Raw genomic sequence first — 16,328 nt, 5'->3', positions numbered from 1 at the left:
GTAGGTACTGATTCACTCCATTCAGTATGTGTTCTCAAGAGTTGTAAGTCCGGCAATAAGTTCACCTGCTGAACCAGGCTGTGTGTTTATGACATTTAGCTGTATCATGTTATGAAGAGATGCTTCTGTGGTCATATCTATTTAGGGTTCAAAATATTCCTTGTGTTTGGGTGTCTATTTCTTTCTCTATGTTGGGAAATAGTCTGTTGCAGTTTCCTTAAATAGATTCTTTATACCTTTAGTGTTTATCTCAGCTGTTCTTCTTACCCTGAGCATCTTAAGTGTGGGTTCTTGTTTGTTTCCTAGAGTTCTTGGATGTTTTAGTCCTGTACAGATTTTCTTTTTGTTTCTTGGTTTGTTTGTTTGTTTTTATGAAACTGGGAATTGAATCCACATTCTTGACCATGCAAGGTAAGTGCCTTATCGTTGAGCTATATCCCCAGCCCTCATCTCACTTTAAAATTTGAGACAGAATCTTATTAAATTACCCAGGCTGGCCTTGAACTTGTGATTCTCCTGCCTGAGGCTTCCAAGTAGCTGGGATTAGCGCTCCACGCCACTAGGGCTGGCTATTTTGTTTCTTTCTTGCTGTTCAAATGTAGTATTTCCTCGGCTTTGTCCTTAATATCTGGTGTCCTTCCTTCCTAGTCCTCTGTTTCCCTGTTTTTCTCTTCTTCTTCTCCTTCTTCTTCTCTTATTGGATATTTTATTTACACTTCACCCACTGTGTCTTTCTATTTCTTTTCTACGTTTATATCCTATCTCTTTGCTTTGCTGACTTTCTCGTTCATCTTGCTGACTTTTTTGTTTCTTTTGCTGACTACTTACTTGTTCTGTGCACTGGCCTTCCCCTCTAAGACCGAAACTGATTTCCTTATTCATCTGCTTGTTTGTAGCCTCTTGTAGGTCACCAGTCTTTTTCACTACTACATTTTAAAATCTTCATTTAACATTTTCCTTCTTTCGGTGTCTTTGAGGTCAGTACTGGAGGTCTTAGCACCTCTTTGGGATGTCAACTTTTTCAGGTTCCTTATGTTCCGGTGTTTGTTCATCTCTGCTAGTTTTGTTGAGGGATCTTCTTCAGGAGAAGCCTACTCTTGGGGGCTCAGCCCTGAGCACCACCCAGGTGGAAAACAAACTGCTTTCACAGGACGCCTTTGTCTCCTGTCCCCTGTCAGGAGCTTTGTTCGTCTTGGCTTCTTTCCTACCCAGCTTTGGCTATCTGTCCCACTACACTTTTGGAGCTGATCTAGCCCTCCTTTTGCAAATGTCTGCAGCACTTCTTTTTCTGCCTTTGGAATAGAGATTTTCTTTTCTTTTCTTTGTTTGTTTGTTTTTTGAAACAAAAGTTTCTCCATGTAGCCCTAGCTGTCCTGGAACTCCCTCTGTAGACCTGGCTGACCTCAAACTCACAGAGATCCATTTGCCTCTGCCTCCTGAGAGCTGAGATGAAAGGTAAGCACCACCACAGCCCTGCCTGAGATTATGTTTTCTTCCTTCCTTTCCGTCTGTCTGTCTGTCTGTCTGTCTCTGTCTGTCTCTGTCTCTGTCTCTCTGTCTGTCTGTCTGTCTGTCTCTCTCTCTCTCTCTCTCTCTCTCTCTCTCTCTTTCTTTTTGATACTTCTCCTTCAGCAGATCACACAGCGGCATCTTGCCCAGAAGTCTCAAACAGGCCTCTAGTTCATTCTCTTGTTAAGTTACAGGAATTCTTTCTTTTTTCTTGCTACTTTCTTTTCTCTCTCTTCCTCCCACCCTTCTTTTATCACTTTGTAGCCCAGGATAGTCTAAAACTTGCCATCCCCCTGTGTCAGCATCTTGCCTGCTACAATTTCATACAGGTGCCAATCCAAAAAATCTTTTATATTTTCTAATATTGATCCTTTATCATATATCTGATTAGAGATACTTTCTTCTAACTATGAGTTGTCTATTCATTCTCTTAACGGTAATGTCACACACAAACATTTTAAAATTTTCTTTGTTTATTTGTTATTTTGAGACATGATAGCTGTCTATGTAGCTCTGGCTGCCCTGGAACTCACTGTGTAGAACAGGCTGGCCTCGAACTCATAGATCCATCTGCCATCTGCCTCTGCCTGACTCTCCAGCATTGGGATTAAAAGCGTGTGCCACAACTGCTGAGCCAAAAATTTTAATTTTGATGAAATCTAATTTATCTTTCCTTTTGTTATTATATTTGCTATCATAGTTTAGAAAAAACAAATCACTGCCAAAGACAAGAGCATGGAGAGGTTTCCATTGTTTTTTCTCCTTTCTTTTCCATTTCTCCTCCTTTCTTTCTTCTCTCTCTCTCTCTCTCTCTCTTTCTCTCTCTCTCTCTCTCTCCCTTTCACCTTGAACTTTTGCCTCGTTCATCTGAGCACAGGAATTATTAGGACCACCTGCATATGACACCACATTCTGTTTCTATGGTGCTTGGGATGGAACCTAGGACTTGTGTTAGACAAGCACTCCATCTCTAGCTTCCCATTGTATTTTCTTCTCAGAAGTCTATATAGTTTTAGTTCGCTAATGTAGGTTTTTATACTATTTGTCCTTGAGATGTTGTCTTGGGAACCCTAGCTAGCCTGGTACTGCTTATGTAGCTCAGAGTATCCTTGAACTCATGCCAACCTTCCTGCCTTGGCTTTCCTGAGTGCTGGGATTACAACTGTGTACTAGCATGTCTGCTCCTTGCTCTAGTATGTGCTTACTTTTGAACATGACATCTAGGTTCATTTTCATTCTTTTATATAAAGGGATAGCTACTTACTTTTTTTTTTCTGGTACTGTTAATTGAAAAGAATGTCCCTGTCTAATGATCTTAGTACCCTTCTCAAAATTGATTTATCAGGATCTGGAGAGGTAGCTCAGCAGATAAGAGCACTGGCTACTCTTCCAGAGGACCCAGATTTGATTCCCAGCACCCACACGGTGGCTCATCTGTAACTCCAGTTCAAGAGTGTCAAATACCCTCTTTTGGCTTCCACAGACAGGTATGAACTTGGGACATAGATAGATATGCAGGCAAAACATCATATACATGAAGATATCTGAAATAAAAGTAAATCTTTTAGATTATTTTTTAAACTCAGTTTCTCATATATAAGCATTCCTGAGCTCTGTTCTGTGTCACTAGACTTTATGACTGCTCCACTCCATCTAGAGAAGTATAGATAGGTCCTCACCACACCTTGTTCTTCCATGTGTAAAGAAAGGGGCTAACACAGAGGAATTTTGTGTTGTGGAGACTTGAACTTGAATGCTGTGAAGAGCACAGCACTTTACAAGTGTCCAGTTTTCAGACAGGCATTTAAAATATCAGGGTTGAGCAAGCCTTTCCTTCTATTTTGAACACATTCTCTTGATGTCTTGGGTACAATCAATCCTTTTTCTTGAGTTGCTGAACTCAGAGGTCCTGTGTCAGGCTGTGTTGAAATCCATGGGATGAGAAAGAGACTAATTGTGTGTTTAGGTTTTGACTTGTAAAAGAACTGCAATAAATTAACTCTTTATGGAGCACAAAGTAGGTAAAGAATTATGACATACAATTCAAGGTGACTTTCCATCTACTTAGAGAGGATCCATGTCAAGGAATGAGTGAGTAATTACTTGGAGATGGAATTTCGATTCAGAGGTGAAGGGGAAGCATGCTAGGAATTAAAGCAAGGCCAGAATGAGTACGCTGTCCGAGAACAGAGTGGCCAGTCTAACTCCATGGGTGTGGGGTGCATTGGCGTACAGGCGTAGGCGTAGTGTAGCTAAACAGAGGATTCAGAAACAATCAGTCAAAAGAATGCATGCCAACTTAACAGATAGTAGCAAGCTTTTAAAATGTCCTAGATGATTGATTGATTGATTGATTGATTGCTTTGTTTATTTGAAGGTAACTCTCACTTAGCTCATCTGGCCCTGAAATGGTAGATCCTCTGACTCTACCTTCCACGTGCTGAGATTACAGACACTTAACCACCCTGCCCAGGCATGACCAGTTTTGTTTAATGGGACACTGTTCTACAGAGTTTGGTCCAACATGGAACACAGGATTAATTGTAACACAGGAAAATGGGTCTCAGGGGATTTCTCTGGAAAGGAAAGTTCTAGATCTTTGCCTTATGACCAGTGTGAGACCAGTAGATTTTTCTTAGAGCCTATTACTGTCAGGGAATAAAATGGATTTAAAATTTCTGAGATCCTATCCAACTTCCAAGTGGCCCACTAAACCTTTGCGCTAATGGCATGACACTTCCAAGCTTGGTTCTGGTTTGAGTTTGGTGTTTCCCCCAGCATGTCATGCTTCTACATGACAGGCAGGATCATAATTTTCATTTCTTCACTGCCACAAAGGTCAAGTTCTCTAAAGCCCTTGGTAGATCAACAGCAATTTACCTCTGCTGGTGACAGTGCCTGAGCATTGGGCGATGTTACAGGCCACCTGGAGCCTCTTCCCCACTTACGCACCTTCCCCCAAGCCAAGCGAGGTCTTCATGAGGGCCTGCCGCTCTGCTTTCCTCCATCCGTCCCACCGTAGCTGAAATTACCTGTGAGTCATACCCGTGGCTTTGGCTGCTCATTCCCTGACAGGAATGCGGGGCCTCACCAGTCAATATTTTGGGGTCACAGGTGAGAGAGGGGGCAGGAAGTCACTTGTGGGCTTGAATCAGAATCTGGGGTGCTGCACCAACCACAATGAGCATTCCAGGATGCAGAGTGCAGATGGCCTGTTTCCACTGTGGTCAGGGCCTGGCTCCCTTTCACCCTCCCAGCCCTGTCTGGGCACTCGACACAAGCTCATCAGCTAGCCATCGTGTTTGGTTTCCAACCAGGAGGTGAAGATTTGTTCTCCTGTCTTCTTTTGTTGAACACAGTCTCTGGAGTATTTGTTCGTTTGTTTTGTCATTGTTTTGTTTTTCTGGTTGTGCTTTAGACACCTACAGCTGGACCTCACTAATCTCTGAGCACAGGGAAGTCTGTCTGCACTGAATCCCTTTCCCTATCCTGAGCCTTAAGCCGATCTTCACTCCCTCCTGTCCCTTTAACTGGTGATTAATTCTGCAGCCTGCTAATATTCCACCCACAAATTGCTATTTCAGCCGGCCTTCCTTAAAACTCGAGCATCCTCGCCACATGTCTGTGCTTCCTGGGATCTGGTTATATTCTCAGCAGTGTCTTTTCTGGAATAGCCATGAAGCAGAAAAAGTAAAAATCTCTCATTTTGAAGGCCATGCTGTGAACTCAGTTCCCAACGGAGAAGTGCACAGAGGGAGCCCCACCTGTCCATATTTCCCTTAGTCATTCACAAGTATCAGATAACATATCTAGAAACCCTTTGTGCTTCATTTTCATTCTGTTGTTGTCATTGTCATTTTTACCTTCTTTTCCCACTAATGACTGAAACTAGAGTGAAGACCAAAAAGGAGGGCTGTGAATCTGAATGATTAAAATGATAAGAATAGTTGAAACTGGCACACTCATACACACTCATACACATGTACACACATGTACATACATATACATACATGTACATGTACACATGTACACACATATACACATACACATATACATACCTATACATATACACACATATACATATACACACATGTACATGTATACACTCATACACATATATACATATACACACACACTTATACACCTACACACACATACAGACATATACACACACATATACATATATACACACAGATACATACTTACACACACATATAAATACACACCCACACATTTATACATATATACATATACTCAAACGTACACACACACATACACACACTCACGTACACACACATACAATCGAGTGCACATACACACTTACACATATACATGCACACTCACACATGCATACACACACATACACATGCTCACACATGTTTTTAAACTTCTTATTTCAGGGGAGTACTCTCCTAGATGCCTGCACATGCCCAGCATGTTCCAGCAGAAGTGTAGGGGCAGTCTTCTGCTTTTTTGTTTTCTCTCGTATTGTTTTGGTTGTTTTTTTCTCAAAACTTTTGTCCATGGAGCATCCTGTTCTGCTATTCACATACACACTATCATCTCCAAATTGCTGGTTTAGAAATAGAACAGGAGCTAGTAGGCCTTGTTACAGAGGCTGAGACAAGTCTGTGGGGAGGCTGCCCCCACAGCCCTTCCAGTCTGCAACCATTGCTCCTCCTTCCCTTCCATAACCCAAGGCCTTGAGTTTTACCTCAGACACTATGAAAGGTAATCTACTTTTGTTTGCTTGCTCTTGAGACACATCATGTTTGCAGCCTAAGATGGCTTTGAACTTATGATCCTCCTGCCTAGTCTCTCAAGTGTGTGCTATCATACCTGTCTCTCAAGTGTGTGATGTCATACCTGTCTCACAAGTGTGTGATGTCATACTTGTCTCTTAAGTGTGTGATGTCATACCTGGCTTAGATTTTCAAATGTTTCAGAGACATCTTATATTTTCACACACATTCCAGAAGCTCTTTCTTCTATACATTAGGCAGAAAACCTATCCCATCCTCCTCCCCTGTACATTTGGGCCAGTGGACCAGGCTCCCAGTGCCAGGGCATCACAAGGTTGAGCTAGAGCTCTCCAGGGAGTCTGACACTACAAGGCCACCCCAGCCCTGCAGGGGTGGAGTAGGGGAGGGAGGTTGATCACAGGAAGGTTTCATTCTTCAGCTCCTACTTAGAAACAGCTTTCCAGCTTAGAGCAAGCAGTGGCTCACTCTTCCGGTTATTAGTTATAGCTGAGGACCCCTTTCTCCACAGCTGGCTTTCAGTTGTTTGCCGCTCTCTTTAGGAAGGGATGGGTGGTCTTGGGGTCCTGGAAGATGGGATTCCAGGCTGTGTCTCTGCTCTCCTTCCTTAGGACCCTTCTGCTGCTGTCTGAGGAGCATCACAACGCCACTCTCACTTGTTCAAGTCTCAGGTGACTAATAGTGTGACCTGCTTACCAGTGGTGTGAGCTCAGCAAGTTCCTTAACCCTTAGTCTCAAATTTTCTTCCATGTAAAATGGGAAAGGCCGCAGCCCTGCCCCATAGGATTGCTTCAGGGATCTATTGTAGAGACGTGAGCAGGCAGGATGCGGTAGAAACCGGTCCTCACTGGATGAGCATTGCATGAGTGTATGTCCTCCCCTGCCTGTATGGAAGATGAGATGCTGTCAGCTACTCCACTGGTTATTTTCACCAGACACAGCGAGGAGTCTGCTGTGTGCCTCTTGTTCACTGGAAATGCAGCCCTGAAAAGACACAGAGGGAAAGAAGTCCTGGCTCCCACCCTTTGAGAGAGGAGACGGACTCCTCACAGGCATTCTTGGATGATAGACACAAAGAAGGAGGGGATGGAGCTGGGGTTGGTTACAAAGTATTTGCCCTGGGTTCTATCCCTAGCCACAAAGACAAAACAGCATAGGTGTGTGTGTGTGTGTGTGTGTGTGTGTGTGTGTGTGTGTATTGTATGCTCTGACCCACATGTGAATGTCATAAGATAATTCTGTGGTATTGATTCTCTCCTGCTTCTTTTTTTTTCTGAGACAGTGTCTCACTGTGTAGCCCTGACTAGCCTGGGCTTATATATAGACTCACTATATAGTGCTGATACTTGAACTCACAGAGATCCACTTGGCTCTGCCTCTTAAGTGTTGGAATTAAGGGTGTGTACACGCTGGGCTCTCTTTCTAATTTTATACGAGTTCCCGGGATTAAACTCAGGTTGTTAGGCATTTACAATAAGAGCTTTGCCTACTGAGCCATCTTGCCAACTCAATAAAGTTTTTTGAGACAGCGTCTTATGTAGCCAAAGCTAGCCTCAATTTCCTATGGAGTAGAAGCTAGCCTTGAACTATTGAGCCTCCTGCCTCAACTTCAGGAGCCGGACAAATACATCCTTCCACCATTAAAAATGTTATTTTTTTTTTTAAAGAGGAAAGAATTCAACACCCCATTTTCCTCTTCAGTGTGCTTTGCTGTTGTTCCTTTGCTGCACTGGGGACCCAGCCACCATGGCCTTTATTAAAGGAAAGTCATGGCCTAGAGGCCTGTCAGAGGATTGGAAACCTGTAGCCCCTTTACCCAGAGTCGTTCCTCAGCTCAGCCTAGTGGCCTGCAGGCCGTGGAGGGATCACACAGCCTCGGACACACTGGCATAATCTGAGGTCTCTAGTTCCCTGTCTGCCGAGGCCAGTCTTCTCACTGGAAGCCTCACTGCAGGCACTGGCTATGAAAGAGGAGCCAGAGGAAAGATGGGATAGGGTGCCCCTGCTGCCTGAGACTGGCAGCTCAAGGGTTCCCATCTCTGGGCCCACAGTTGGTTCCAGTAATTACAGTTCCACCTCTATCCCTGTCCTCCTGGTCCTGTACTTAGGACCCAGGCTCTGAGGTATGGGTGCCACCAGCCATGGACACGTGCCACGCCTGTGGTGCCTCCCTACCGTCTTGAACTCGTAACTTATTCTAGGCTTTAGTAATCTGAATCCTCCTGCCCAAATCTATCAGAGTCCACCTCAACCTCACCTCCTCCTGAGGCCTTCCCTGCCTGCACAGCTTATAATTGCCCCATGGTCCAAAGTCTCCTGGTTGTCTATTCCCTTTATTTAGAAAGCAGAGATAGAATTCATTATAATCTCAAAAAGTGAAAACTAACACCTGCTTGATCGAAGGACACAAGGGGAGTGCTGGGAGATTTACAAATGCAAAGGCAGAGCTGTGCATCATGGTGAATGCCTATAATCTCAGCACTTGGGACTCTGAGACAGGAGGATTGCTTCCAGTTCAAGGTTGGCCTGGGCTATAGAAAGAGATTTTACACACACACACACACACACACACACACATATAGGCAGGTGGCTTTTGGACCTAGGAAACTCAGTTCCTATTCATGGATGCCTTGACTAGAAGGCCCTGAAGCAGGGGAATGAAGTTGTCTGGGGGTTCCTCACTTACAGACAAAGAACAGAAAAGAACAGAAAGCCTGGGGTTGTCAAAGCCTGGGGCTCAGTCTCCAGCACTGATCCTAAGGGAATAAGGGGTTTGGGAAAAGAAAGGAATGAAACTTGGAAACCAGGTTCCAAACTTTGTTGTGTGGTAACTGTTAACCTCCACTGCCTCCTTAGAAACCTAGATTAAAAAAAAAAAAAAAAGCTTATTTATTTTATGTATGCAAGAACTTTGACACTCTCTTCAGACACACCCGAGGAGGGCATAGGATCCATTACAGATGTTTATGAGCCACCATATGGTTTCTGGAAACAGAACTCAGAACCTCTGGAAGAGCAAGTCAGTGCTCTTAACCGCTGAGCCACCTTTCCAGCCCCTCAAATCCAGGTCTTGATCTGGATCAATGATCCTCAATCTATGGATCTCAATGCCTTTGAGGGTTGAATGACCCTTTCACAGAGGTCACCTAAGACCATCAGAAAACACAGATATTTACATTATGATTCGAAGGCATAGCATAGCAAAATTACAGTGGCGACAAAAATGGTTTTATGCTTGAGGGTCACCTCAACATGAGCTGTTTAATTAAAGGGTCACTGCATTAGGAACGTTGGGAACCACTGATCTAGAAAAGGGCTACCCAGAAGGCAGCTGGGTAGATATCAGGAAGGCTTTAAGCAAAGACAGCTGCACTGTGGATATTGTCCAGTTAGGACCAGGTCTTGGTGACTTTGGATTAACACCTACTTGGGACAGTGAGCACCAAACGTTTTGTGGAGCTGGACTTCACATCCTGCTTTTGGGACAGACTCATCCATCTCTCATTATGTCTGCCAACTTTGAGTAACCATCCTGGAGAGCAGGAGAACACAGAGCAAAAAACATCAGACCTTCTTCTTGGGGACAGACAGACGCGGCCTGAGCTCAGTGAAAATCTTCACCACTCACCTGCCGTCCCTTCCCTTCGTGTGTATAGTTGCCTAGTTGGGACTGCGTATCCCCGTTGGTACCAGTGTGACTGAGAAGGGAAACAGTTGCCGTGGAGGTTGTTTTCAGGGTTGGAGATGGAACTCGGGGCTTCAAGCATGCCAGGCAAGCATGCTACACATATCTACAGCATGAATCATGAGGCCATGGTTATCTTGCCAACTGTTTTAGTCACGTACTCATTCCTGGCCTCCGTCTAGTGTTTTAGCATATTTTATATCATTTAACCCTTACCAAGAAATAAAAGTATGGCGGTTCCATTTCATATACAACAAGTCCTGGGCAGTGAGTTTGCATCAGTGTTGTCTGCCCTTTAATCCCCTTGGTTTGTGGAATCTCAAAAATCTGTTTGTCACAGCTATGCTGCCCTGCTCTCTGGGAGAATCAGTTACGAGGACCACTGAGAACATGGGTCAAGGCCCCTTTTAGTTTAGTTGGCTAGAAGAAGCTCACTGGAAAAGGCCCCTTAGAACTGACTGCCCTCCACAAGGTCCCTTCCAACAGCCAACGCCCAAGCCCTGTTGCTTTTCTATTATCATTCCAATCTCAGCTCCATAGAACGATCTAGTCTTTCTAGGATCAAGCCCTTATGATCGGCATGTATGTCCTCGGCTCAGAGGTCTGTGATAAAACCCAGCATGCTGCTACGTGTCTGCAATTCCAGTACACAGAGAAGAGGGTACTGAGTTCAAGGCCAGTCTCAAACAGAAACATACACACCATGGGCCTTTAAGTAATTCCCTAAAAGAGTCAGGCCCACTTGTCTCCCCCTCCTCTTTCTGCTGTACATAAGTATATATGCTTGAATGTATTTGGATACATGAATCTACGCATGCACATGTGGAGGTCATAGGTCAACAATAGATGTCTGGTCAACACTGGGTGTCTTCCTCAGTCTTCTTCTACCTTGGTTTGTTTGGTTTTGATAATTTATTTTATTATTTCCTAAAGATTGAATTTGTTTTTATTTTATGTGCATCAGTGTTCACCTGCATGTGTGTATGTGCACCCCATGCATACAGAGTTCATGGAGGTCACAAGAGGGTGTCAAAACTGGAGTCACAGACAGTTGTAAACAACCATGTAGATGCTGGGAGCTGAACCCTAGTCCTGTGCAAGAGCATCTAATGCTTTTAACAGATGAGCCATCTCTCCAGTCCCATTTGAATTATTTCTAATTATGTGTATGTTGGCTGGGCATGATGGAATATGCTTTTAATCCCAGCACTCAAGAGGCAAAGGTAGACAGGTCCCTGTGAGTTCAAGGGCCAGCCTGGTCTACATAGCAAGTTTCAGGATAGCTAAGACTACATAGAGAAACCCTGTGTAGAAAAAGCAAAATAAAAAAATTATGTGTATGTCTGAGTGTAAATATGTACACATGAGTGCGTGTGCCCATGGAGAAGCATTAGATCCTCTTGAGCTATAGTTTCAGGCGGTTGTGGACCTCCTGACATGAGTGCTGGGAGCCAAGCTGGAAGAGCAGTAAGTGCGTTTAACCCTAACTATCTCTCCAGTTCTCCACTTTGGTCTTGGAGACAGGGTCTCTCACTGAACCCTGAGCTCTTCAGTTGGGCTAGATTGAATGGGTAGACAGGCTCCCCAGGACTGTCCTGTCTGTGTCCCCCTAGAGCTGGCATTATAAGTACAGTGGATGCACCTGACCTTTTCGTTGGTACTGGGAATAAAACTCAGGTCCTGATGCTGGTGTAGCAAACACTGTACTGATTGAGCCATCTCCCAAGATCCCCAGCTTACTCTTAAGTCTGCCATTCAAAGCCACCTGCTAGCTGTGCCTACCCTGGTGTTTCACCCTCTGTCTTTCTATTTCTTCACGTTCTTGTTTATATGTGTATGTGTGGAGGTAGATATGTATTTTGTCTACATGCATGTCTATGTACATATGCATACCTGGTGCCTTGCAGAAGCCAGAAGAATGTGTGTTATCTCCTGGAGTTACAGACAGTTGTGAACCATTATGTGGCTGCTAGGAGTTGAACCCGTGCTCTCTGGAAGGCCTGATGGTGCTCTTACTGCCATTGTTCCAGTCCCTCCTCTCAGGTTCTTCCCCCGGCCCTGGCTGTCCTGGAACTAACTCTATAGACCAGGCTGGCCTCCAACTCAGCGATCTGCCTGCTTCTGCCTCCCAAGTGCTGGGATTAAAGGTGAGCAGCATCACTGCCCGGCTCTCAGGTTCTTGTCAACTGAAATAACTGCTCTTCTTGAATGTGATGCTACTTCTCTTCTTTTAAGCCTCTTTTCAGGCCTTCTTTCTACCTGGAAGGTCTTTTCCTTGTTTCCTCTCCAACTTTTAGCCATTGTCTAATGTCCAGCTAGAATGTTACTTGTGGCATGGTGGAGTTACTAAGCTCGTAACAGGGCAAACATATATGTAAGTAATTTCTACCATGTGCCATGGTTTTGTATATCCCTTGTCTTTGGTAGACAGCAATCTCCTTAAAAAACAGAATAAAAATCTCATTTGTATATTTTCCCTGTTTCATTTTATCCTAATGATTTGTTAGATATATTAATTTTAAAATTTGGGGTGCTCAATTAGCTAAGTAATACAGTCCTTGCCTGGAATGTGCAAGGCCCTAGAACCTAGAACTATGGCAGAAACTATAGCAAAACAAAAACGATGAACCAAGATGGAGGAAATTCAGGTGTTACACACTTTCCCAGCGTGGAAAATCACTAAGCTCAATCCCCAGCACCACGAGCCAAAGAACAAAATCAAAATAACAAAACAAAATACTTAAGCAGAGCAACTTGAACATATGGAAACCTTCATATGCTTTCACAGCTGAGAAGACATCTCAGCAACCATGGGTTTCAGGTGTGTGGAAGCTGAGGTGGACTTGAAGCCAGCAGGGGACTCTCAGAAGGCACAATGAGTCATTTACACAGTAGCTTTTGCAGAGGAAAAGGATGGGACACAGAGTACAGGGTGGGGGAGAGGAAGGGCTGGAATAGCAATGAGTTTCATTCTTTGACTATTGCTCAACATCCTGGTATTTGGGGAATTTGCCTCCCTTGCCTGGGACAAATTGCCCATTTGCCCAGATTGCCTGCCCTGGGTGGACCTGTTGGTTTCCCTCTGATCCGTTCAGACTTTCTGCTGTCTCACTCACCCTGGGACACCTGCTGGATACAAGCTAAGTCCCTTGTTAGATGTGCTTGGGTCCAAGTCGGTAAATAATCTCTCAGCAGGAAGATGGCCTAGGAAAAGGTGTCTCCACATAGGATCTGAGGTGAAAGCAGGTGTGGGCAGAGGAGAGGGAGCTCGAGGGTCTTACCCCAAGGTGGGAGTAGCTTCCATTTCAAGGACTTGAGAGTCTGCAGGCCGCAAATACAGAACTGCAAGTACAGAAAGGGCTCCCGACTTTCTGATAGACTCTGCTTCTGTGCTTCTTTCTTTGCTCCCTTAGCCTCTTGAAGCTCAGCTTACCCCTGTAAGGCTCCACCTTAACCCATGCAGCCTGCCACTCCTAAAACCTGAGGTTCCAGCACTAGCCATTTAGAAAATGAGACACTCCTAGGTTCCATGGGATGTTTGGAACTCATGTAACTATCTATGGACATCGAAGTCAAGGCATTTCCTCAAATGCAAACATTTCTATCTCAGGATCCAAAACTCACCACAGAAGCCACAAGGCTTGCAGGGTAGGGTGGCTCCTGGACCTGTGTGAGAACCACTGATGGTGTTTTAAGTATGGCTGTGTCCTATGAATTGGTATGAGGGCCCAGACCCTTTCTTTACTGGGGCTTGAAAGGGGCTGTGACTTCCTGAAAAGATAAAAAAGGACTTTTTTTTTTTTTTTTTTTTTTTTTTTTTAGGCTAAAGGTGGGGCTGTGTGGATCTTCCTACTCCCCATTTCCTATGTGCGGTACACAAACACGAGTGATAGGGAACTGTGACCAGGACAGTGACGTACCCGGTCACTTCAAACTTGCTGATAGGAATGTCCTCCGCTCAGACAACACTAGTCTTCAACCTTACCCCTCTTCCTTCCATTTTGTTCTCAGAGCCACAGGGAGCCTAGGCTAGTGACTGCTGTTTGTCAAGGGGAGGACGGAGCTGACGGGGAGGAATGTTCTCTTATGAGGCTGGCATTAGGACACAAGAGAGGTGGAATGTGCCCTTCCTGTGATACAGAGGGTGCCAAACTTTGGAGTGCCTCTTTAAATTTCAGACTCAGTCTTCCATTCCTGCAAGTAATTGTAACTGCATTCTAAGAATCCACACATGAAAAATGCATGCCAGCAAAGAGCTACTGCGCATTCATCTACAACGCCATGTATGACAGCATCCCTGAGCATTTGAAAGAACACAGCATCCATTGTGTAAAGAACACTATTTATTTGCCTGTAGGCAATTTTTGGTGAACATCTAAATTCAGAGACACCCTCCCCCACGATCTCTAATGGAGGGTCCTTTCCTCTTACAACCAAGTAAGAACCATGGCTCTCCTTTAAGATCTTCACCACTCGCTCATTACTTATGACTTTTTTGTTGTTGTTGTTTTTCTGAGAGGCTTATAGTCTTGGCTGGCCTCGGAGCTGGTATGTAGCCAAAGATGACCTTGAATCTGTCTTCCTGCTTACCCCTAGTTCTGAGATTACAGCTGCTATCCCTGGTTTTTCTCTCCCGATAAGGAGACCGTGTTCTAGCTTAGGAAGCTTAGTAAAGCAGACTGACACCTAGCTTCCTGACTATCTCCCTACCTCTGATAGACTTTGAGAACAGCTACGTAAAGGGCATTCGGGTCCTTTCTCACCCTACCCCCACCCCTGAGTTGAAAGGTGTCCACCTGAAGAAAGAAAAGAGCCATTCAGGCTTGCCTGATCTCATCAACAGTCAGTCAGACGAGAGAACCAACCACACACCACATCAGGCCTTGGCAACAAAGAGCAGCACAAAGCAATGACATCCCTGTCACAGCAGAGAATGCCAAGCTGGGGGTTAAATCTACCTCACCCAGTCCTTCCTCTAAGCCTTCAAGTCAAGGATTACTGTTAGCCTCACTTCACAGATGTGGGTATTGAAGCAATCATAGGTTAATGACAAAGTCACATGGTTCATAAAGGAGTCTGGACTCGGGATTCCTGGCTTTTCTTAATCATGATTTTGCCCAAGAATCACACTGAACTCAGCTGTCTGACAGGAGACTACCCCGTGCAAAGGGCTAGGAGGACATGCAGTACACTCCATTTTCTAGGGTGAAGCAGTCTTTAAAGTTCCCCTCCTGGCTGGGTGCCTTTAATCCCAGTACGAAGGAACAGAGTCAGGTGAACCTCTGTACGTCAAGGCTAGTCTGGTCTACACAGCTAAAATTAGAAAAGTCAGGGCTACCTAGAGAGACCAGTTTCAAAAACAAAGAAAAGAAAGGGAAGGGAAGGAAAAGAAAGAAAAGAAATTTCCCTTCTGACAGAGGCAGAGGGAAAAGGTGCCACCAGAAGACCCTATCTTCCTCCCCACCTCCAACTACTGAGTTCTCAGCCAGGCTCTTCAGAACGGTTTGGGGCCAGCCTGAGTTTTGGAATTCTTTTTGTAACTTGTTTTTTTCTGGCCTTTAACACAGCTCCTGCCTTTCCTCTCTGTGATTAGTGTGAACCGTAACCCCCCGCCCCCCAGCAAGCTCTTTGAAGTGATGTGTGTGTGTGTGTGTGTGTGTGTGTGTGTGTGTGTGTGTGTGTGTGTGATGTTAAATGTATTCTGTTCCCTCCCCAGGTATAGGCTGAGCACAAACGCCCCACTTAATAAATGCTCACTGAGTTCAGTCCAGGGATCCAGAGTCTGTAGACAAATCCCCTTCCTCCTGGACTGTTTGTTTTGGTGTCACTCAGCCTACCAAGTGTCCCAAGAGGCCCCTGGCCTTTGAGAGGCTGGGATCTGGCTTGCTGTCTAGTCAGGAAGAGTGACCTTTGGAGAGATCCTTTATGTGCAGGCACAGAGCCTCTGCCTGGAAGCACAGAGCTGCGTTTTCGCACCTTCGCAGGGCACTTGTGGAGCAGAGAGGTTATTTAAGGCTTTGGCAGTTCTGCCTTTTGAAGCCTCCTGGGTCCATGCAGTGGGCTAAAGGCAAGCCATGGAGGAGGCTGTTCGCAATTGCCGTCCGCTCAAGGCTTCCTGGGAACCAAGTATGTTTGCCTTTTGCTTCCCTGGAGGCCAAGGGCCACTTTTTCTTTGCAAAGTGAGTCAGAAAGTCTGGTGTGAGAGACAATTGAGCTCTTGGTCTAACAGTGCAATTTCTCAGAAGCCCCAGACTTTGCCAGTGTGACTGGGCAGCCTCTGGGGTTCAGCCCATACTGCAAACTGATATTAAGTACCTCTCAGAACCTCACTTTCTTCATCCGTGAAATGGACCGACTCGGCAAATTTCCCTCAA

At 44.9% G+C, this 16,328-nt stretch overlaps 1 protein-coding gene across 4 annotated transcripts in view; it reads left to right on the top strand.

Annotated features, from left to right (window-relative positions):
* The first annotated feature begins 275 nt into the window (after nucleotides 1-275).
* The window catches only part of NINJ2 (ninjurin 2), a 62,943-nt gene continuing 46,890 nt past the window's right edge, over nucleotides 276-16,328 (top strand). Inside the window, exons 1-3 of one of the 4 annotated variants that reach the window (XM_080914671.1) lie at nucleotides 276-411; nucleotides 2,855-2,996; nucleotides 6,881-6,940. The gene's annotated coding sequence lies outside the window, so the exon portion shown is untranslated. The remainder of the gene's footprint in view (nucleotides 412-2,854; nucleotides 2,997-6,880; nucleotides 6,941-16,328) is intronic. The other 3 variants (XM_080914672.1, XM_080914670.1, XM_080914673.1) reach the window with 3 other exon arrangements.

The sequence above is a fragment of the Micromys minutus genome (genome assembly GCF_963924665.1).
Source record: "Micromys minutus genome assembly, chromosome: 3".
Classification (NCBI taxonomy): Eukaryota; Metazoa; Chordata; class Mammalia; order Rodentia; family Muridae; genus Micromys; species Micromys minutus.
Note: the sequence above shows the minus strand (reverse complement) of the source record. Positions and strands in the feature narration are given on the sequence as shown.